This window comes from Salvelinus fontinalis, chromosome 22 (assembly GCF_029448725.1).
Source record: "Salvelinus fontinalis isolate EN_2023a chromosome 22, ASM2944872v1, whole genome shotgun sequence".
NCBI classification, from domain to species: Eukaryota; Metazoa; Chordata; class Actinopteri; order Salmoniformes; family Salmonidae; genus Salvelinus; species Salvelinus fontinalis.
In genome coordinates this window covers 31,195,360-31,219,020 of record NC_074686.1, presented here as the reverse complement: position 1 = coordinate 31,219,020, position 23,661 = coordinate 31,195,360, and the positions used below count along the sequence as shown (strand labels likewise).

The window sequence follows — 23,661 nt, the reverse complement described above, 5'->3', positions numbered from 1 at the left end:
CTTCTGTAAGGCATGACAGTGCCAGAAGCCCTGGAGGCAATGCTGTAATGCATCGTCATGTGTATAATGTCACTGCTACTGCAGAGTATTACTGCCTGTGATCAGTCATCACAGCTAGCTAGAATTCTAATAGCTAGAGGATAATAGCCTGCCTCGGCTTTATTCTCAAAGACATGGATGCGTTCCAAATGGCACCCTATTCCCTTCATTGTGCACTACTTTCGACCAGGGCCCACAGAGCAAGGAGGACCCATAAGGCCCTGGTCAAAAGTAGTGCACTATAAAGGGATCAGGGGGCCATTTGGGATACATCCAGTGGTTATTGTTAAAAGTGTATGTTCCATTTAGATTTATGGGCCAATGAGAAATGAAACTGCTGCTGTGTGAATCCTCCTGCATACCAAGGTACACTGTGAACTGAGGCGACCTTTCTGTTTATAAAATGCAGTGTGTGTGTGCGTGTGTGTGTGTGTGGTTGACAGCATGTTTATTTTTGTTGCTCTAAAGAATGTATTATTTTCCTGTTACAGTGGGAATGGGGTGGAAGGAGAGGAGGAATATGTCTCCTTCCACCCCGTTGCCTCCTGAATACATTGGTTATCACTAGTCTGTGTCATATACACTGCTGTAGCAAAGAGATTCCCCTTATTCAGGTTCTGAAGGACTTTCCTTTGACTTACTTTTGATTTCGAAAAACACTTTCAGGGCTCCCATTGATGTTGAGGCCGACGGTCTCTGACTGTATCTCTGAAGCCTTTATTTCAAGTAGGACATGTAAAAATAGCAGCAAATCAATCCCAAATGTTCCCCGCTCGGGCTCTTTCAGGTCTCAATCTAGGGTAGAAGAAACCAACAGGGATTTGGTGACATGGGACAGTATATCTTCAGCACCGCCTGACTGGCTGACTATAACTGACTGTATGGCTGGCTGGCTGACTGACTGACTGTATGGCTGGCTGACTGACTGACTGTAAGGCTGTATCCCCATTTTCTTCACATCAACTAGAAGTGTGCAATATTTACAAGCATGTCTCTCTGTTTGCCGCTGTCTTTCTGTCTGACACGCACACTCTCTCTCTCTATTTCAATTGGAAAATAGACTTATGCTTTGGCTATTCTTCAGAATAGTCTCAATTCATAAGAGCTTAGTTATTGAGCTACTATTGTTTAGTAAGCCTTTAGAACTAAAGCTCTTGTCTAAATGCACTGTATTCACACATGAACCATTGTGTAGGTTTATGGTTGTTATGACATTAAAGCTCTACAGCCGAATGACTGGGTCTTTTCCCCTATTCACTTTACTGTAGTAGCGTTCCAAATGGCACCCCAATTCCCTATAGAGTGCACTACTTTGACCAGAGCCCTATGCCATTTGAGACGCACGCTGTGTGTCTGTTGAAGGTGTATCAGCCTGTTGTTGGGCAAGAAGAAGAAGGGTGTACTGGCACGTGAAGTGCAGTCGCAGTTATGATGTTTTTGTTTGCTGGTTCCCTCAGGGGGAAGAGGATTAGCTTATTTTAGGTTTGGGTTGTGTGTTCTTTTTCTTCTCCATAAATGAGTGAAGCTAAGCGTTATGAGACATTATGCTGCTCTCTTAATCCCTCCGCTCTTTGACTCCAATTATTGATTTGTAAAAAATATACACTACCGTTCAAAAGTTTGGGGTCACTTAGAAATGTCCTTGTTTTTGAAAGAAAAGCTATTTTTTTACCATTAAAATAACATCAAATTGATCAGAAATACAGTGTAGACATTGTTAATGTTGTAAATGACTATTGTAGTTGAAAACGGCAGATTTTTTAAATGGAATATCTACATAGGTGTACAGAAGCCCATTATCAGCAACCATCACTCCTGTGTTCCAATGGCACGTTGTGTTAGCTAATCCAAGTTTATCAATTTAAAAGGCTGATTGATCATTAGAAAACCCTTTTTACAATTATGTTAGCACAGCTGAAAACTGTTGTGCTGATTAAAAGAAGCAATAAATCTGGCCTTTAGACTTGTTGAGTATCTGGAGCATCAGCATTTGTGGGTTCGATTACAGGCTCAAAATGGCCAGAAACAAAGCACTTGTCCGAGCCAGAACGGCCCATATGGAGGAGCCTATCTCCTGTTGCTGGAGCATGAGGCAACTTGATCTACAAGTACACCCCCTTGACATGACGCTAGTAATAACTGTACAATAACAAAATAGTTAGGTATAAGCAATGGTTCTATCACATCACCTTCAACCAACCAGCCTGTTGTTAGATCAGAGATTTCTTCAAGGAAGGGAAGAAGGATGTATTGTTAAACATGGCCTGAATCTGAATGGGATGTTAAAAACAAAAATGAGAGATACCACTTCCTCAAATGGCTAAAATTACTCGGCAGACCGCAGAGAAAACCCTGATGCTCGTAGTCTATCATTACTTACTTATTACTCTATTGCTTAGAGTACATCGGCTATTAGTAGGGCTGTCAGAGTTAATCAGTTAAATTGGTGTAATTTTAGTGCACACTTTTTTACGTGATTAGTCACATTGTCTGAAAGGGTTCAAAATACACTGAAAACAATCAAAATACCTAATATAAACAGTACCAGTTAAAAGTTTGGACACACCTATTAATTTCAAGGGATTTTCTTTATTTTTACTATTTTCTACATTGTAGAATAATAATGAAGACATCAAAACTATGAATTAACACATATGGAATCATGTAGTAACCAAAAAAAGTGTTAAACAAATCTAAATATATTTTATATTTGAGATTCTTCAAAGTAACCACCCTTTGCCTTGGTGACAGCTTTGCACACACTTGGCATTCTCTCAACCAGCTTCACCTGGAATGCCTTTCCAACAGTTTTGAAGGAGTTCCCACATGCTGAGCACTTGTTACCTGCTTTTCCTTCACTCTGCGGTCCTACTCAACCATCTCAATTGGGTTGAGGACGGGTGATTGTGGAGGCCAGGTCATCTGATGCAGCACTCATCACTCTCCTTCTTGGGCAAATAGCCCTTACACAGCCTGGAGATGTGTTGGGTCATTGTCCTGTTGAAAAACAAATGACAGTCCCTCTAAGCGCAAACCAGATGGGATGGCGTATCGCTGTCAGAGCTGTGGTAGCCATGCTGGTTAAGTGTGCCTTGAATTCTAAATAAATCACAGACAGCGTCACCAGCAAAGCACCCCCACACCATCTCACCTCCTCCATGCTTCACCACACATGCGGAGATCATCCGTTCACCTACTCTGCGTCTCACAAAGGCATGGCGGTTGCAACCAAAAATCTAATTTGGACTCATCAGACCAAAGGACAGATTTCCACTGGTTTACTGTCCATTGCTCGTGTTTCTTGGCCCAAGCAAGTCTCTTCATCTTATTGGTGTTCTTTTAGTAGTGGTTTCTTTGCAGCAATTTGACAATGAAGCCCTGATACACGCAGTTTCTTCTGAACAGTTGTTGAGATGTGTCTGTTACTTTAACTATGCAAGCATTTCGCTACACCCGCAATAACCCCTTCTAAACATGTGTATGCGACCAATAAGATTTGATTTGAAGCATTTACTTGGGCTGCAATTTCTGAGGCTGTTAAAACCTTTTCTCAATAGGGGGTGCTGTTTGCACTTTGTAATAATTTCGTTCCCAAATTAAACTGCCTCGTACTCAATTCTTGCTTGTACAATATGCATATTATTATTACTATTGGATAGAAAACACTCTCTAGGTTCTAAAACCGTTTGAATTATATCTGTGAGTAAAACAGAACTGGAGTTGGAGCAATTTTCCAATGAGGATGTGAGTGCTGAATTCTGCTGGCTGTTCTGAGGTCGGTTTATTAATTTGCCTGTCTTCTATTGGTTGAGATGCACTGCATACGCCTTCCCCTGGATGTCAGCGAATAGTGAGAATTGAAATGGAGTTGCTGGGCAGATCTGAGAGCTTATAAATGGGCTGGCAACGTGGGGTCCTTCCTTTCTTCTCTTCGCCATGACGCAAAAAGGACCTCTGGATGTCGTTCTAGAAAGCTCCCGTTATAGCCCTTAGATATATCCGGCTCTGTTTTTTTTCCGATATAGGTGTTAAAGACATCATAATGTTGTTATTTTAAACCGAGTTATATCAGTTTATATCAGTATATTGCGATTTTCGGATATTTATTAGTGCTGCGTTATAGTGAGTTGGACAGGTCTTTGCCACATGGCTAATGTTTACTGCTAATTCCAACGTTGAAGACTACATTCTACAACCGAGCAACGATTCTTTTGGACAAAGGACAACTTGCCCAAGATTCTGATGGGAGCTCATCAAAAAGTAAGAACTGGTTATGATGTTAATTCGTTGTTCTGTTGAAAAATGTTAAACTCATATTCCGCCATTAATTTCGGTGCGGTCTTGCTTTAACGCACGCTGTATGTCGTAGTAACGTTCATTTAACCTGTCTAGGATGAGAGTGCCGCTAGCGGCACTCCCCCCCCACCCCCACTGAAAAACCAGTGCCGCGAAATTCAAAAAAAATATTTAAAAAAAATATTTAACTTTCACACATTAAAGTCCAATACAGCTAATGAAAGACACAGATCTTGTGAATCCAGTCAACATGTCCGATTTTTAAAATGTTTTACAGGGAAGACACAATATGTAAAGATGTACATCTATTACCTAAAAACACATTAGCATAATCCACCATCTTTTATTTGTCCACCAACACCAGTAGCTATCACCAATTCGGCTAAACTAAGATATTTATAGCCCCTAACCAAGAAAAAAACTCATCAGATGACAGTCTGATAACATATTTATGGTATGGGATAGGTTTTGTTAGAAAAAAGTGCATATTTCAGGTAGATGGCATAGGTTACAATTGCACCCCACCGTCACAAATGGAATAGAAAAACTACTTAGAGCAACGTGTTTACCTACTTACTAATCATCAAACATTTCGTAAAAATACACAGCATACACGAATCGAAAGACACAGATCCTGTGAATGCAGACAATATTTCAGATTTTCTAAGTGTCTTACAGCGAAAACACAATAAATCGTTATATTAGCATAGCACATACCACATAGCAGCCCAGCATTGATTCTAGCCAAAGTGAGCGATAACGTCAACATCGCCAAAATATATTAATTTTTTCACTAACCTTCTCAGAATTCTTCAGATGACACTCCTGTAACATCATATTACACAATCCATATAGAGTTTGATCGAAAATGTTTATATTTAGCCACCAAAATCATGGTTAGACAATGTGAAATGTAGCCAAGCTGGTGAGAAAATGTCCGTGCGCCACTTAGACAGTGATCTACTCTTATACATAAATACTCATAAACGTGACTAAAAAATATAGGGTGGACAGGGATTGATAGACAATTTAATTCTTAATACAATCGCGGAATTACATTTTTTAAATTATCCTTACTTTTCAATACAGTTTGCGCCAAGCGAAGCTACGTCAAAAAACATGGCGTCCTAAGCCACTAACATTTTTCGACAGAAACACGATTTATCATAATAAAAATGTCCTACTTTGAGCTGTTCTTCCATCAGTATCTTGGGCAAAGGATCCTTTCTTGGGTCCAATCGTCTTTTGGTGGAAAGCTGTCCTCTTGCCATGTGGAAATGCCAACTGCGTTCGGGATGAACTGGAAGCGTGCCCAGCAATTCACAGCGTTTCAGAAATAAATGTCCCAAAATCGCACTAAACGGATATAAATTGCTATAAAACGCTTTAAATTAACTACCTTATGATGTTTTTAACTCCCATAACGAGTAGAAACATGACCAGAGTAATATTACTCCCTCCACTAATGCTTGGAACAAGTGCGGGTCGATGTCCTCCAGGCGCATTACGCAGCAAGAAAAGACTTGCTAGCTACAGGTTTTTTTAATTTATAGTGCCTGTGAACGCGCAATCGACCCCATTCAAATCGTCATCACGTAAAGGCATCCAGGGGAAGACGTAAGCAGTGTCCGTATAGTCATAGCAATAACAGTGCCCTTTTAACTGACTCCAGAACAGTGGCCAAAATTTCTGAAATCTGACTCCATGTCAGGGAAATTGCTGTAGAATGGGCTCTGTTCCACTTAGAGACAAAATTTCAACTCCTATAGAAACTATAGACTGTTTTCTATCCAATAATAATAATAATATGCATATTGTACGATCAAGAACTTTGTGGGAAGCCGTTTCAAAAATTACACGATTAGCATAAATAGTCACAACAGCGCCCCCATCCTCAACAGGTTAAAAAATCTAACACAGCGGTTGCATTAAGAACTAATGTATCTTTCATTTGCTGTCCAACCTGTATTTTTTAGTCAAGTTTAGGATTAGTTACTGATTAGATTAGGTGCCTCTCCCAAGATTTCTCCCGACATATTGTTGGCAGCTTGGCTACTTTTCTCATTGTATAACCACGATTTGTGCCGCTAAATATGCACATTTTCGAACAAACTCTATATGTATTGTGTAATATGATGTTATAGGACTGTCATCTGAAGAAGTTTGAGAAGGTTAGTGAAAAAATTAATATCTTTTGCTGGTTTATTCGTTATCGCTATTGTTCGCTTGAATCATTGCTGTTGTGTGGTTGGCTATTGTAGTAAGCTAATATAATGCTATATTGTGTTTTCGCTGTAAAACACTTAAAAAATCTGAAATATTGGCTGGATTCACAAGATCTTTGTCTTTCATTTGCTGTACGCTGTGTATTTTTCAGAAATGTTTTATGATGAGTATTTAGGTAATACACGATGGTCTCTGTAGTTATTCTAGTTGCTTTGGTGAGAGTTGTGATGGTGGCTGCAATGGTAAACTATGATTTATACCTGAAATATGCAAAAAAAAATAACAAAACATATGCTATACAATAATATGTTATCAGACTGTCATCTGATGAAGTTGTTTCTTGGTTAGTGGCTATTTATATCTTTTATTTGGTCGAAATTGTGATAGCTACCTATGCAGGAAAAAAATGGTGGAAAAAAAGTTGTGTCTTTTGCTATCGTGGTTAGCTAATAGATTTACATATTGTGTCTTCCCTGTACAACATTTTAAAAATCAGAAATGATGGCTGGATTCACAAGATGTGTATCTTTCATCTGGTGTCTTGGACTTGTGATTTAATGATATTTAGATGCTAGTATTTACTTGTGACGCTATGCTAGGCTATGCTAGTCAGCTTTTTTACTGATGGGGGTGCTCCCGGATCCGGGATTGTGACCAAGTAGAAGTTAACTCCTCCAATGAACTTATCTTCTGCAGCAGAGGTAACTCTGGGTCTTCCTTTCCTGTGGCAGTCCCCATCAGCCCTTGTTTCATCATAGTGCTTTAGGGTTTTATGACTGCACTTGAAAACTTTCAAAATTCTTGACATTTTCTGGATTGACTGACCTTCATGTCTTGTAGTAATGATGGACTGTCGTTTCTCTTTGTTTATTTGAGCTGTTCTTGCCATAATATGGACTTGGTCTTTTACCAAATAGGGCTATCTTCTGTATACCACCCCTACCTTGTCACAACACAACTGATTGGCTCAAAAGCGTTAAGAAGGAAAGAAATTCCACAAATTAACTTTTAACAAGGCACACTTGTTTATTGGAATACATTCCAGGTGACTACCTCATGAAGCTGGTTGAGAGAATGCCAAGTGTGTGCAAAGGGTGGCCACTTTGAAGAATCTCAAATATAAAATATATTTTGATTTGAATAACACTTGTTTGGTTTCTACATTATTCCACTATGTTATTTCATAGTTTTGATGTCTTCACTATTATTCTACAATTTTAGAAAATATAAAAAAGAAAGAAAAACCCTTGAATGAGTAGGTGTGTCCAAACTTTTGGCTGGTACTGTACATCTAAAAACAACAATACCAAGTCAAAACAGGTTGACATTGTGATTTAAAGAAAGTGTGCTTTATCAATTTTCCACATTTTGCTAACCATTACTTTGGACTAAATCAAGACGCCAATATACTTGTAATGCTTTTTGTATAAAAAATCTTAAATTACAGATCAATTTGAGCAAATTCTGAATCATACGGGAAGCCACAGAATATAACCAAATATATAGAAACATCCCAATTGGCAGCTAAACAGTGGATTCTACCTGGACAATCAGTCCTATGGACTAACCTACATGGTTTATGCTAGCACTGAGCTGTGTGTGCCAGATAAAGTGAAAGCTGAGGCTGAGGCACCACTGTAGAGAGAGGGTAGTATTGATTTTGCCCTACAGTTACACGCACTGATTACGCAATGTTCAAATGGTGCTGCTGGACAGATTACTTAATGCATTGTTTCCCCCCCCAATGGAACCACTGTTTCATAAGCTGATCCGTGTCATTAAGGGTTTATTAATAGAATATGTTCATTTTTTAAATGTTAAATTGTTTTTTTCCGGCACTCATCAGAAAATCCGCCCACTTATTGAAGCACTGCACTGCAGAGGGAGTGGGATGAGAGAGAGAGATCATGATCGGTCATGGTCACTCCACTATGGGGGTGTTTTTCTTCTAATGAATGGAGGTTTTTCTGCTGTTGGCCCTTCCTGATATTCCTACACCTATCCCACCTCTACATACCTCCACCCGTCCTCCTCCCCTGAAAGGACAATAGAAATAGTCCCCTGTTCCCATGACTCCCTCCACAGACCAACCAAAAAGCCCCATTCATCCCAGGCCTACTGTAGGTCACGTGAACCGGGAGTGCTTTTGTGTGCTGTGTGGTCCTTCCCCCTCCTCCCACCCTCTCAAAGAAGAATGGTCGACCCGAGCGTGCATTTACATTTTCCGGGTGGCTCGCCCTCCTTGGAGGTTGCCCTGCAGGAGCAAAAGTCAGCGAGGTTTGATGAATACCCCTCAAGAGGAAGAGTGGGTCAGGAAAGTCACTACCACTTTCCATGTTTCCCCCTCGAGTGCTCATGTTGTTCCTCGTCAAGTTGTTCCACCTGATGTTGTTCCACTTGATGGTGTTCCACCTGCTGTTGTGTTGAGACTGAGAGAAACAGAAACACAAGTGCTACTCAAGTCTCTAAAACTGCAATGTACTTTTAAATGACTTGATATTAAACATCTGTGCTATGGTTTTCTCACCTATAGCAACATAGTAGAAAGCACATTTCTATTCTGCTATTATGGCTTTCCTTTGTTTAGAAACGGATGGCACAGGGGTGTTGTGTGTTCAGGGCCTAACCTCAGCAGTGTGGAGACATGGTAGAGTGAGGGGTATTGTGTTTTCAGGGCCTAACTGATCTAGCAGCAGTATGGGGACATGGTAGAGTGAGTTTAATTGAGGTCAAACACGTTATAAAGCATTACAGTGAGACTCATAAAATCCAGGCCTCATACAGTAGTCTTCTACTACCTTGGTATCCTCAGGCCCTAAGAGGCTAATAAATGCAGTCCTCTTGATAGTATTCAGATGTGTGTAAACCCCATTTTCTACAAGGGCAATATACTGTAGCTCAATGTCTTTTTGTTGTTGAAATATTTAATTATGTCTTTTTTGAGGGCCCAGATAAAAAAAAAATCCTGACCTGAGTAGGAAAAACTCCAGACCCCCGTGATGAGATCCAGATAGGCCTGGTGGTGGTCGTGCTGTGTGATAAGAGCTCACATTCCATATCCCCGAGCTGCTCCTCCTCAAACATGCCGGACCTACTTTCCAAGCCCCTTCACTACTCTCCCAGCTATGTTGATTACACATCACTGTTAGCCAAGAACCACGATAGCCTTGAGTCTTCTGGGAGTATCCCAAATAGCACCCTATTCCCTACATGGTGTATTACTATGACTAGAGCTCCTATGGGCCCTTGTCAAAAGTAGTGCACTATATATGGAATAGGCTACAATTTGGGATGAGCCCTGGAGGCTGGAGTCTTCTGGGGAAACGGTCACTGACAGCATCATTTGGTTGGTTTATCCCCTCCATCTCTCCCTGGATAAGTGGAAATAATTTGGGGTTTAGAAACCACTGTTATCAGAATTGGGTTTGATTTATATACAGTCCATACAATCTTGTTCTGTAGAAGATCAGACCGAGGTCTCTTCCCTAATCCTGTGAAATTTGGAGGAGGAAAGTAAGGGTCCTTTTGACAGTGTTCCCTAAAAGAGTCCTTTTGACAGTGTTCCCTAAAAGGGTCCTTTTGACAGTGTTCCCTAAAGCTAAACTTGAGGTATTATTAAGTGTGAGATCCAGAGTTGCTTTTGATAAAATCCTTGTAACGTCTGTACACGCTACGGGCCGAGGCATTTGGTGTTGCACTCCTTCCCTCTACAAATAAGAGCCGTCCATTTTGCGTTTCAGTAAATGTGATAAGAATATTATTGTCCCCTCTCCAAGCCCTAGTTGGTTTGTTTCTTTCTCACCAACTCCCTACAAGTCTTTATTGGGTTTGACAGACACTAGTGACTGGTGACTGAGTCAGATTTGCCTCAGTTTAATGCAACAGCGCTCATTGTTCGAGACTAGGGCTGTGGTGGTCAGTGATTGTCAAGCAAGTAACTGTCGGTCTCACGTTAATTAACATAAACACATTTAGCATCTGGCTTCCACACAGCCTACAAGCCACTGATGCAGACCTTTGGAACATCTACATTTTAAAAACTATAATAAATCCATGTAATATAGCCTACACCTTCACAATAAATTCATTATTTATTTTAGACAGGTCTAAAGAAGCATGATATGAAGAAAATGTGGTCTATTTCAGAAGAACAGAATAGCATATGCTGAGTTGTCCTTATGTTAGATCCTGATGTGGCTATGCCAAATGGCTATGGGCTACACTAGTTCATTTAGCATACAATATTTGAGTTATTAATGTAACTTTAGTTGTTCTACAAACGTTGGGCTATATGTTTAGATTTTTAATACAATTTAAGTCTGCATGATACGACTCTAATGATGATTTGAAAAAAGTTGCTTGAAAAGCATGAACTCTGCTCTGTTTTTTGCGCAGGCTGTACACACTTCATTAGTCTCTCATTTACGATTTGACAAGCACTTGATAATGCCTAGAATTTCACGGCGGCATCCCCTTTGTGGCCTTAATGCACCCTAAAAAAATCCATGCCTTTGTTGTGCCTTTCTCCCTGAGTGCTGTGCTCTCTCCATCACAGGATCGGATCTTTCTCACAGGCTACAAGTGAAGACAGACACATCAGGGACGCAACTGCGCTCATCCTTATCCAATTCCGAGGTGCATATTGAAGATATTGGAAAAATTGTCCACATTCACTTTTCGCCAGCCAACAAGATGAGTAGGCCTAACGAACAGCAAAAGCACTAGCCTATGTCAATCTACTATCCCCCATAGTACAAAAGTGGACCTATTCTGTGCGAGAAATAAATATTCCAAACAGTGGGATGCAATAGATCGCAAATTAATACAACCACTAGCATTAAAAAAAGCGCAATGTGGCTGACACAAAAGATCAGAACGTTTAGCTTAAAAATGTATAAACTATTAGTCTGTTTCTTCATATTATAAGCGCAGCAATGCGCACATGGTAGCAGGCTATAAGCGCAGCAATGCTCACATGGTAGCAGGCTATAAGCGCAGCAATGCGCACATGGTAGCAGGCTATAAGCGCAGCAATGCGCACATGGTAGAAGGCTATAAGCGCAGCAATGCGCACATGGTAGCAGGCTATAAGCGCAGCAATGCGCACATGGTAGCAGGCTATAAGCGCAGCAATGCGCACATGGTAGCAGGCTATATGCGCAAATGTTCCATTAGCTTGAAAACACCATTACCAAAAGTGACTGCAAATGCGATTATGAACGTAATGCTTTTACTATAAAGGTGCATTTTTATGGTGAATTATCTTCACCAAACTTGAAACTCACGCGCTGCTTATGTATGCCAGTTAGACTCTAAACCTCTTGTAAAGCGGATTAATGTGCCACTTTTTGGCCACTTTAGTTGTGATACAAACCTTTTCAAAACATATAGGCCTATGGGCTAGGCTACATGAGGTGTGCAACTATGATTTGAAAAAGTCACAAAAAATGGCTTTCTTATGCTGGGTATCATTCACAAGTGGTAATAAACTCAGCAAAAGAATAAATGTCATCTCACTGTCTACTGCGTTTATTTGCAGCAAACTTAACGTGTAAATATTTGTATGAACATAAGATTCAACAACTGAGACATAAACAGAACAAGTTCCACAGTCATGTGACTAATAAAAATGTAATAATGTGTCCATGAACAAAGGGGGGGGGGGGGTCAAAATCAAAAGTGACAGTACTGCAGTGCATCTCCTCCTCATGGACTGCAACAGATTTTCCAGTTCTTGCTGTGAGATGTTACCCCACTCTTCCACCAAGGCAACTGCAAGTTCCCAACATTTCTGGGGGGAATGACCTTAGCCCTCACCCTCCGATTCAACAGGTCCCAGACGTGCTCAATGGCATTGAGATCCGGGCTCTTCGCTGGCCATGGCAGAACACTGACATTCCTGTCTTGCAGGAAATCACGCACAGAACGAGCAGTATGGCTGGTGGCATTGTCATGCTGGAGGGTCATGTCAGGATGAGTCTGCAGGAAGGGTACCACATGAGGGATGAGGATGTCTTTCTTGTAAAGCACAGCGTTGAGATTGCCTGCAATGACAACCGGCTCAGTCCGATGATGCTGTGACACACCGCCCCAGACCATGACAGACCCTCCACCTCCAAATCGATCCCGCTCCAGAGTACAGGCCTCGGTGTAACGCTCATTCCTTCGACGATAAACGCGAATCCGACCATCACCCCTGGTGAGACAAAACCGTGACTCGTCAGTGAAGAGCACTTTTTGCCAGTCCTGTCTGGTCCAGCGACGGTGGGTTTGTGCCCATAGACGACGTTGTTGCCGGTGATGTCTGGTGAGGACCTGCCTTACTACAGGCCTACAAGCCCTCAGTTCAGCCTCTCTCAGCCTATTGCGGACAGTCTGAGCACTGTTGGAGGGATTGTCTGTTCCTGGTGTTACTCGGCAGTTACCATCCTGTACCTGTCCCGCAGGTGTGATGTTCGGATGTGCCGATCCTGTGCAGGTGTTGTTACACGTGGTCTGCCACTGCGAGGACGATCAGCTGTCCGTCCTGTCTCCCTTTAGCGCTGTCTTAGGCGTCTCACAGTATGGACATTGCAATTTATTGCCCTGGCCACATCTGCAGTCCTCATGCTTCCTTGCAGCATGCCTAAGGCACGTTCACGCAGATGAGCAGGGATCCTGGGCATCTTTCTTTTGTGTTTTTCAGAGTCAGTAGAAAGGCCTCTTTTAGTGTCCTAACTTTTCATAACTGTGACCTTAATTGCCTACCGTCTGTAAGCTGTTAGTGTCTTAACGACTGTTCCACAGGTGCATGTTCATTAATTGTTAATTGAACAAGCATGGGAAACAGTGTTTAAACCCTTTACAATGAAGATCTGTGAAGTTATTTGGATTTCTATGAATTATCTTTGAAAGACCGGGTCCTGAAAAAGGGACGTTTCTTTTTTTGCTGAGTTTATATCATTCACAAGTGATAGGCTAATATTTTCACCCATCAGACTATTCTTGATTTAATCTTGTCTTTACATGTACTAAATTATATATGTGTGACATTTTGTTTTGATTTAGAATGGACCATTATCATGCACCTGTCTTGAAAGGGGCAGCGGGAAAAAATACATGTCATCTATGACCTTAAAAAGCGGATGGAGGACCGTTTTCCCATGGTTCATTTACCTGTCAGCCAGGTAGGCAATACTCCTGTTGTAAATATAAGCAATCAGCTTAATATTAGGAAAGTTGAGAAATAAATATAGTAAGCCTGTAGGAAGCTGATGGGAACCTCCTTTTTTTAGTAGAGGCCATCACTCTGTTTTCTCACGTAATTGCATAGCCTAGAGAAATGTTGCGCGACATGAGCTCATGGGCTCTCATGAAGTGTTTGATTAGATTTTTTAATTAAATTTGCATTGATGTCAGAGTAATTAGAGGGACAATAGAGTGCTGAGTACCAGGCAGTTAGCAAGTTTGGTAGGCTACTAATGACCATGAGCAGCATCAGCACTTGGAGAAGCCTAATTACCTTGACTACGTGGAATTTGACTGCCTTCATGACTCGTGACCGCCGGTGTGGGGCGGTAATACGGTCACCGCAACAGCCCTATTCAAGACACTTGATTTTAACTCTCTCACACACGCACACAAATTTGTGCTTTGGCTGTGTCTTAAGTTAACCCCCTTGCTGTCCATCTGATTGGCCTTCTGCCCACAGTGTTTGTGTCTGAGTTTTAAGTTTTATTGTCACGTGCACAAGTACAGTGAAATGCCTTTCTTTCATGCTCTTTTCCAACAATGCAGTAATCAAAATCAGTAGTAAAAATATTCTACTGTAAAGTGTGTGTCTGCGTATGAGAGACCTGGTCTGTGTTGCCTGATGAGCCCTGCAGCAGAAGGTCACACAGTCAGAGTGACTCACTGAAGCCTGTGAGTCCTGTCTGTCTCCTGCTCTCGCTCTGCCCCCCCCCCCCCCCCCACCATTCAATTTCAATTCAAAGGGCTTCATGGGCATGGGAAACATATGTTTATGTTGCCAAAGCAAGTGAACTAGATAATTAACAAGAGTGAAATAAACAATCAAAAGTGAACAGCAAACATTACTCACAAGTTTCAGAAGAATAGACACATTTCAAAGTGATTGGCTAGTACAGTGTTGTAACGATGTGCAAATAGTTCAAGTACAAAAGGGAAAATAAATAAACAATATCTCTCTCTCTATCCCTACACCCACTCTCTCCCTATATCTCCCCCCTCTCTTTCTTTCTTTCTCTCTCTCTCTCTCTCCCCATCTCCCTACTCCCCCTCTCTCTTTCCCTCTCATCTAACACTCTCTCCATCAGTTCATCATCCTCTGTGACTGTCTGGCAGTAGGAAGGCCTTTCAGTCTACAAACTCCTAATTGAGCTCCACTGTTATGTTTAAAGCTCATACCCCTGACATCCCTGTTGAGAGATATTGCCTTATGTAATCAGAGATGGCATATTATTTTTAAATCTAAAGGGATCTGAGTTTGAACACTGCACATTTATGTTCTGCTTAGAGAGACAACCTGTGACATCTTATGTAATGTCTGTTTCAGTTGTTGTACACTGCAGGCTCTAAATGTGTCCCAAATTGCACCTTATTTCCTATTTAGTGCACTGCTTTTGAACAGGGTCCCTAGGGCACTGTGTAGGGAATAGGGTGCTGTTTGGGATGCAACCTCTGACATTTTTTACATTTATTTAACCTTTATTTAACTAGGCAAGTCAGTTAAAAACTAATTCTTATTTACAATGACAGCCTACCCCGAATTCCCCTAACCCGGACAACGCTGGGCCAATTGTGGGACTCCCAATAACAGCTTGGTATCGAACCAGGGTCTGTAGTGATTCCTATAGTACTGAGATGTAGTTCCATAGACCGCTGCGACCCCCGGGAGCCCTCTAAATGCACTGATTTAGCAGTTGGATTATAGAGCATAAAATGTTGCGTTAGGAGGCCCCGTTATGGATTGACTAGAACTACACCGGAAGGATACACCGACATTTAACACTCATCATAGACCAAAACAATGTTGTGATTGGGTAACTGATGCCTATGTGTAGGCTGGGAGAGTTCCAATGGGAGATGCATCATATCACATATCATTCTTTAAACAAAAACACCCTCAGGTACTAGCTACCATTGTATTATTTTAACAAAGAACATACTAGCTAGTAAAGCCCTTGTTATGTGTGCTGTTTGGCATTTGCAGTTAGAGAACTTTTGTTGTGTGGGCATGTTTCTGCTCTGGAAGCACAGTTCGTTTTTTTATCAACTTCCCACCGAGCATCCCTACCGTGTGACATTCCATCCCTGTCAAGGACTCTTCTGAGTGGGGACAAGTCCCCCCCAATTCTCTCAGGCCCCCCCAAGGCTCCTGCTCGGGAGAGTATGGGGAGGAACAGAACAGTACAGTACATTGCTGTAGGCTAATTGGTTTCCTTAGCATAATCGGCTCATCTCCATGGAGACGACGGCTAACTAGTGCTCTGCGATAGCTCTGTGGTGAGCAGGGCTGGAGGAGGGAGCAGGACGTTTTTAGAACTGTCGTGTGGAAAAGTACTTTGGGGAGCGATGAAGTAGTGGTGGTGTACTTAGAAAATAGTTTGGCTCTGTGTTGCTGTGTGCAGCCCTGGCTACGCCCTGAGAGAAGAGTAGCTTTCCATACCCAAATGCTCCAGTGAGATCTTCCAGCTCTTTAAATGAGTTAGCCTGCTAAAACATATGTTATGACAGTAACGCCTCTGGTTTTGTGGTATCTAGAATTGTGTAGCTACACGGTATGTGAATCACGACCGCTCAGTCTTGTCAATTAGCATAGCAGAAGATTTCCCCCTCGCACGGGAATTCACTGAATGTAGGCCCCAACTGCTGAAACACAAATGACCCAATAAGGTGTAGTGAAATCCCAGCTAACACAGAATGTTCCTGTGATCCAACCTGTGATCTGTTCTGTCTGGGACAATTGTATAATAACAATTGTAAATGTCAAACAGGTGGTCGTGTTAAATGCTGTGAAAGGAGAGATTCTGGTGAAATGTTAGATGTCTTATGAAACACATTATGTGAAACGGCTGAGCTCATTTGCCCTGTTGACCTACCTGCCTCCTCTTCTCTTTCTTTCTCTCCCTTCCTCCATCTCTCTTTCTGCTTCGTCTCTGTGGTCTTGTTGACCTACCTGCCTCCTCTTCTCTTTCTTTCTCTCCCTTCCTCCATCTCTCTTTCTGCTTCGTCTCTGTGGCCTTGTTGACCTACCTCCCTCATCCTCAATCTCTCTCTCTTCTGCCATCTCTCTCTTTCGCTCTCTTTCTCTCTCCATCACTTTCTCCACCTCTCTCTCTCTCTCTCTCTCTCTCTCTCTCTCTCTCTCTCTCATTCTCTCTGGTCTCTGTGGCCTTGACAGCTCAGATAATCAGAGAGCCAGATGAGTTAGCTTTGAATCTGATCCCAGGTAAAAATCTGCTAGAAAACAGACTACTATAGTATTTGGCTTTGTGGTAGAGATGAGTAGGGACTCGAGGGAGTTGGGGCCTCACTAACCCTACGGTGGGTTAAACATATGCTGTGTGTCAGACTTCACACTCTGACACTGGCCAACTAAGACGTCAGCCCCCGACATTTGTAATGGGTGCAGTGAAGCAGCTGTAAGCACCAGACCTGGGTTCAAGTAGCATTTGTCTTCTTTCAAATACTGTATCTACGCTTGATTGAGCTTGCCTGGCACAATGGAACCAAAGGAATAGTCTCGAAAGTGCAAACCCCACCACGATACCGTTCCAGGTAGACAATCAAATGCTCAAAGTATTTGTAAAGATTTCTAATACCAGTTGTACCCAGGTCTGGTCAGCTTCACTGACACTTCCCAACTAAGACGTCAGTCCCAAAGCTTGAAATGGCTGAAATGTTCAGATCCTGTCAGGTTTTGGCTCATTCTCCCACCACCGTGCGAGTTGTGCTTATAGTCTATGGCATCAGTGCGACAAAAGGGCAGCCAGAGGTGGAAGTGAGAGCTTGGCTATGTCCCAAATGACACCATATTCTCTATCTAGTGCATTCCTCCTTACTGATGCGCTAGAGATGGGGCCCTGGTCAAAAGTAGTGCACTACATAGGGAATAGGATGCCGTGTAGGACGAAACCCTTGTGGTATTGGGTAATGGAACATGGCTCCCTCTGCTCAGAGCTCTGACTAAACTATGTTGACCCCACACCAGGGTAATGTTCAGTAGGCAAACACGGTGGAATGTTCCAGATAGAAATGACATGAATAGAGCTGGCGTGATTCCTTATTGTACGTGTTAGAAAGGCATGTTTATTCGAAATAATGTATTTTCTATCTGAACGTTCCCCGACTGTTGTGCCCGGCGGAATGCTGACCAGTACATGTAGTAGTACAGTATAGCTGTGGGACACAATGTTTTTCAGGTTGAGGTAACTTCCTGTGAGCAAGGCGTGTAGTCTGTTTCTCCAACGGTTGTCTCATCTTTTAATTTTTCTGCTTTTTTTCACCGTCCTATTTTGCTACAGACCTGTTTCCTCTTCTCTAGACAAACGCCTACTTCCTCCTTCTGTTAACCTCTCTCTCTCTTTTGCTTTTTTCTGTCTCTGTGCCCAAGGAGAAGCACGGTGAAGTTTAGTTTGAAACCCTTGTTCTTGTGACTGCTGAACCTCGAAGGATGCTTATTGTATTTGTGGCTAGCTAGTGTTAGTGGAGATTTTGTTTATTTTAGTTTTGTTGTGGATTTGAAAGAATACGTGTTGGAGGGTGGACCCGCGGGTTGAACTCGCTACCTGCTTGTCGTCAAGGTTTCCGGGTGAGTCCCCGGTCTTCTCTTCTTGTTGTGTACTCACTACTCAGGCTGGAGGTGCGTTGGGCCGAAGGGTGCGCCCCTCATTTTAGGGCCCTCCTCCTCTGCCCTCCTCACCCCCTGTGCCCTCTAACCCCCCTGGGCACTGACCCTATTTAGACTACAGAATTATAATTATTATAAATCACAATACCAGGACAGCCATTCTGAGTGTACCCATGAGTTTACCCGTTTGGTTTCCCCTGACAGGTCAGCTATGAAATAGATTGTTTTTATAATCTCTGCACAGGGGGATTTAGTTGTGAGGAAACTGAGTGAGATGGAGTTTCACCACCTAAAGGATGACAGACCTCATACTGTTGGAACTCAATAAATGTTTATTGAAAATAGTTTTGAAAAAGCAGTTCATTTTTAGACAGCTACATAACAGACAGAAATTGAAATAAAAGCATTGGCTGTGCAGCTCATTAGATATGGATTTGGCTGTGCAGCTCATTAGATATGGATTTGGCTGTTATAGTTGTTTAGTCACACCTCTGGATTGACGCAGACGTTTTCTATGACTCATTTATTTTATTCAGGATGGTGACAACGAAATGTATACTGTTGCTGACTCACTTTGTTATTGGTGAACCCCTTTGGTTTCACCACTTGGGTTCACTGTTTTTATGACACTACCCCCCCCATACCTGTAAGACCTTGACTGCATCCCAAATGGCACCCTATTCCCTACCAAATGACACCCTATTCCCTACCAAATGGCACCCTATTCCCTACATAGTGCACTACCTTTGACCAGAGCCGTATGGGCAGTATAGGGGGAGTAGGGTAATATTTGGGATGCAAATATCACCCTGCAGCATGCATCGCTCCGTTTCACACATATCTACACTGCTTCCAGGAGTGTACAGTTCATACATACACAATGTTCGTCTATTTAATAAACACAAGTTCAGAGAATTACTGTCCCCTCAGCAGGCGTGTTGTGTGCCTCGGCTGAGTTAATACAGTGCTGTGAAAGCTGTTGTCGGCCCTTTGGCACAGACTACTGACAGGATATCCTGCTTGCTGCACCAGAAACAAGGGCACGTTTGTGAAACAAAGTGGCCTGTTGAGACAGAGACAGTTACTAGTAGTTGTAGTACTGTAGCAACCTGCTGAGACAGACAGTAGTAGTAGTAGTAGTAACCTGCTGAGACAGTAGTAGTAGTAGTAGTAGTAGTAACCTGCTGAGACAGTAGTAGTAGTAGTAGTAGTAGTAGTAGTAACCTGCTGAGACAGTAGTAGTAGTAGTAGTAGTAGTCTGCTGAGACAGTAGTAGTAGTAGTAGTAGTAGTAGTAGTAGTAACCTGCTGAGACAGTAGTAGTAGTAACCTGCTGAGACAGTAGTAGTAGTAGTAGTAGTAGTAGTAACCTGCTGAGACAGTAGTAGTAGTAGTAGTAGTAGTAGTAGTAACCTGCTGAGACAGTAGTAGTAGTAGTAGTAGTAGTAGTAGTAGTAACCTGCTGAGACAGTAGTAGTAGTAGTAGTAGTAGTCTGCTGAGACAGTAGTAGTAGTAACCTGCTGAGACAGTAGTAGTAGTAGTAGTAGTAGTCTGCTGAGACAGTAGTAGTAGTAGTAGTAGTAGTAACCTGCTGAGACAGTAGTAGTAGTAGTAGTAACCTGCTGAGACAGTAGTAGTAGTAGTAGTAACCTGCTGAGACAGTAGTAGTAGTAGTAGTAGTAACCTGCTGAGACAGTAGTAGTAGTAGTAGTCTGCTGAGACAGTAGTAGTAGTAGTAGTAGTAGTAGTAGTAGTAGTAGTAACCTGCTGAGACAGTAGTAGTAGTAGTAGTAGTAGTAACCTGCTGAGACAGTAGTAGTAGTAGTAGTAACCTGCTGAGACAGTAGTAGTAGTAGTAACCTGCTGAGACAGTAGTAGTAGTAGTAACCTGCTGAGACAGTAGTAGTAGTAACCTGCTGAGACAGTAGTAGTAGTAGTAGTAGTAGTAACCTGCTGAGACAGTAGTAGTAGTAGTAACCTGCTGAGACAGTAGTAGTAGTAGTCTGCTGAGACAGTAGTAGTAGTAGTAGTAGTAACCTGCTGAGACAGTAGTAGTAGTAGTAGTAGTAGTAGTAACCTGCTGAGACAGTAGTAGTAGTAGTAGTAGTAGTAGTAGTAACCTGCTGAGACAGTAGTAGTAGTAGTAGTAGTAGTAGTAGTAGTAACCTGCTGAGACAGTAGTAGTAGTAGTAGTAGTAGTAGTAGTAGTAACCTGCTGAGACAGTAGTAGTAGTAGTAGTAGTAGTAACCTGCTGAGACAGTAGTAGTAGTCTGCTGAGACAGTAGTAGTAGTAGTAGTAGTAGTAACCTGCTGAGACAGTAGTAGTAGTAGTCTGCTGAGACAGTAGTAGTAGTAGTAGTAACCTGCTGAGACAGTAGTAGTAGTCTGCTGAGACAGTAGTAGTAGTAGTAACCTGCTGAGACAGTAGTAGTAGTAACCTGCTGAGACAGTAGTAGTAGTAGTAGTAGTAGTAGTAGTCTGCTGAGACAGTAGTAGTCTGCTGAGACAGTAGTAGTAGTAGTAGTAGTAGTAGTAGCAACCTGCTGAGACAGTAGTAGTAGTAGTAGTAGTAGTCTGCTGAGACAGTAGTAGTAGTAGTAACCTGCTGAGACAGTAGTAGTAGTAGTACTCTGCTGAAACAGTAGTAGTAGTAACCTGCTGAGACAGTAGTAGTAGTAGTCTGCTGAAACAGTAGTAGTAGTAGTAGTCTGCTGAGACAGTAGTAGTAGTCTGCTGAGACAGTAGTAGTAACCTGCTGAGACAGTAGTAGTAACCTGCTGAGACAGTAGTAGTAGTAGTAACCTGCTGAGACAGTAGTAGTAGTCTGCTGAGACAGTAGTAGTAGTAGTAACCTGCTGAGCCAGTAGTAGTAGTAGTAGTAGTAGTCTGCTGAGACAGTAGTAGTAGTAGTAGTCTGCTGAGACAGTAGTAGTAGTAGTAACCTGCTGAGACAGTAGTAGTAGTAGTAGCAACCTGCTGAGACAGTAGTAGTAGTAGTAGTAGTAGTAGTCTGCTGAGACAGTAGTAGTAGTAGTAGTAGTAACCTGCTGAGACAGTAGTAGTAGCAACCTGCTGAGACAGTAGTAGTAGTAGTAGTCTGCTGAGACAGTAGTAGTAACCTGCTGAGACAGTAGTAGTAGTAGTAACCTGCTGAGACAGTAGTAGTAGTAGTAGTAACCTGCTGAGACAGTAGTAGTAGTAGTAGTAACCTGCTGAGACAGTAGTAGTAGTAGTAGTAGTAGTAGTAACCTGCTGAGACAGTAGTAGTAGTAGTAGTAGTAGTAGTAGTAGTCTGCTGAGACAGTAGTAGTCTGCTGAGACAGTAGTAGTAGTAGTAGTAGTAGTAGTAGTAGTAGTAGTAGTAGCAACCTGCTGAGACAGTAGTAGTAGTAGTAGTAACCTGCTGAGACAGTAGTAGTAGTAGTAGTAGTAGTAGTAGTAGTAGTAGTAGTAGTACTCTGCTGAAACAGTAGTAGTAGTAGTAACCTGCTGAGACAGTAGTAGTAGTAGTCTGCTGAAACAGTAGTAGTAGTAGTAGTAGTCTGCTGAAACAGTAGTAGTAGTAGTAGTCTGCTGAGACAGTAGTAGTAGTAGTAGTAGTCTGCTGAAACAGTAGTAGTAGTAGTAGTCTGCTGAGACAGTAGTAGTAGTAGTCTGCTGAGACAGTAGTAGTAGTAGTAGTCTGCTGAGACAGTAGTAGTAGTAGTAGTAGTAGTAGTCTGCTGAGACAGTAGTAGTAACCTGCTGAGACAGTAGTAGTAGTAGTAGTAGTAACCTGCTGAGACAGTAGTAGTAGTAGTAGTAGTAGTCTGCTGAGACAGTAGTAGTAGTAGTAGTAGTAACCTGCTGAGCCAGTAGTAGTAGTCTGCTGAGACAGTAGTAGTAGTCTGCTGAGACAGTAGTAGTAGTAGTAGTAGTCTGCTGAGACAGTAGTAGTAGTAACCTGCTGAGACAGTAGTAGTAGCAACCTGCTGAGACAGTAGTAGTAGTAGTCTGCTGAGACAGTAGTAGTAGTAACCTGCTGAGACAGTAGTAGTAGTAGTAGTAACCTGCTGAGCCAGTAGTAGTAGTAGTAGTCTGCTGAGACAGTAGTAGTAGTAGTAGTAGTAGTAGTCTGCTGAGACAGTAGTAGTAGTAGTAGTAACCTGCTGAGACAGTAGTAGTAGTAGTAGTAACCTGCTGAGACAGTAGTAGTAGTAGTAGTAACCTGCTGAGACAGTAGTAGTAGTAGTAGTAACCTGCTGAGACAGTAGTAGTAGTAGTAACCTGCTGAGACAGTAGTAGTAGCAACCTGCTGAGACAGTAGTAGTAGTAGTAACCTGCTGAGACAGTAGTAGTAGTAGTAGTAGTAGTAGTAGTAGTAGTAGTAGTAGTAGTAGTAGTAGTAGTAACCTGCTGAGACAGTAGTAGTAGTAGTAGTAGTAACCTGCTGAGACAGTAGTAGTCTGCTGAGACAGTAGTAGTAGTAGTCTGCTGAGACAGTAGTAGTAGTAGTAGTAGTAGTAGTAGTAGTACTCTGCTGAGACAGTAGTAGTAGTAGTAGTACTCTGCTGAGACAGTAGTAGTAGTACTCTGCTGAGACAGTAGTAGTAGTAGTAGTAGTAGTAACCTGCTGAGACAGTAGTAGTAGTAGTAGTAGTAGCAACCTGCTGAAACAGTAGTAGTAGTAGTAGTCTGCTGAAACAGTAGTAGTAGTAGTAGTAGTCTGCTGAGACAGTAGTAGTAGTCTGCTGAGACAGTAGTAGTAGTAGTAGTAGTCTGCTGAGACAGTAGTAGTAGTAGTAGTAGTAGTAGTCTGCTGAGACAGTAGTAGTAGTAGTCTGCTGAGACAGTAGTAGTAGTAGTAGTAACCTGCTGAGACAGTAGTAGTAGCAACCTGCTGAGACAGTAGTAGTAGTCTGCTGAGACAGTAGTAGTAGTAGTCTGCTGAGACAGTAGTAGTAGTAGTAGTAACCTGCTGAGACAGTAGTAGTAGTAGTAGCAACCTGCTGAGACAGTAGTAGTAGTAGTCTGCTGAGACAGTAGTAGTAGTAGTAACCTGCTGAGACAGTAGTAGTAGTAGTAGTAGTCTGCTGAAACAGTAGTAGTAGTAGTAACCTGCTGAGACAGTAGTAGTAGTAGTCTGCTGAGACAGTAGTAGTAGTAGTAGTCTGCTGAGACAGTAGTAGTAGTAGTAGTAGTCTGCTGAAACAGTAGTAGTAGTCTGCTGAAACAGTAGTAGTAGTAGTAGCAACCTGCTGAGACAGTA

General features: G+C 42.1%; 1 protein-coding gene across 6 annotated transcripts in view; it reads left to right on the top strand.

The window, feature by feature from the left end:
• The window catches only part of LOC129820197 (engulfment and cell motility protein 1-like), a 167,160-nt gene that overhangs the window by 13,774 nt on the left and 129,725 nt on the right, over positions 1 to 23,661 (top strand). Inside the window, exon 1 of one of the 6 annotated variants that reach the window (XM_055877189.1) lies at positions 13,706 to 13,727. The exons of 4 other annotated variants lie outside the window; for them this stretch is intronic. The gene's annotated coding sequence lies outside the window, so the exon portion shown is untranslated. Of the gene's footprint in view, positions 1 to 13,705; positions 13,728 to 18,163; positions 18,374 to 23,661 lie in introns of those variants that run through there. One more of the 6 variants, XM_055877188.1, reaches the window with a different exon arrangement.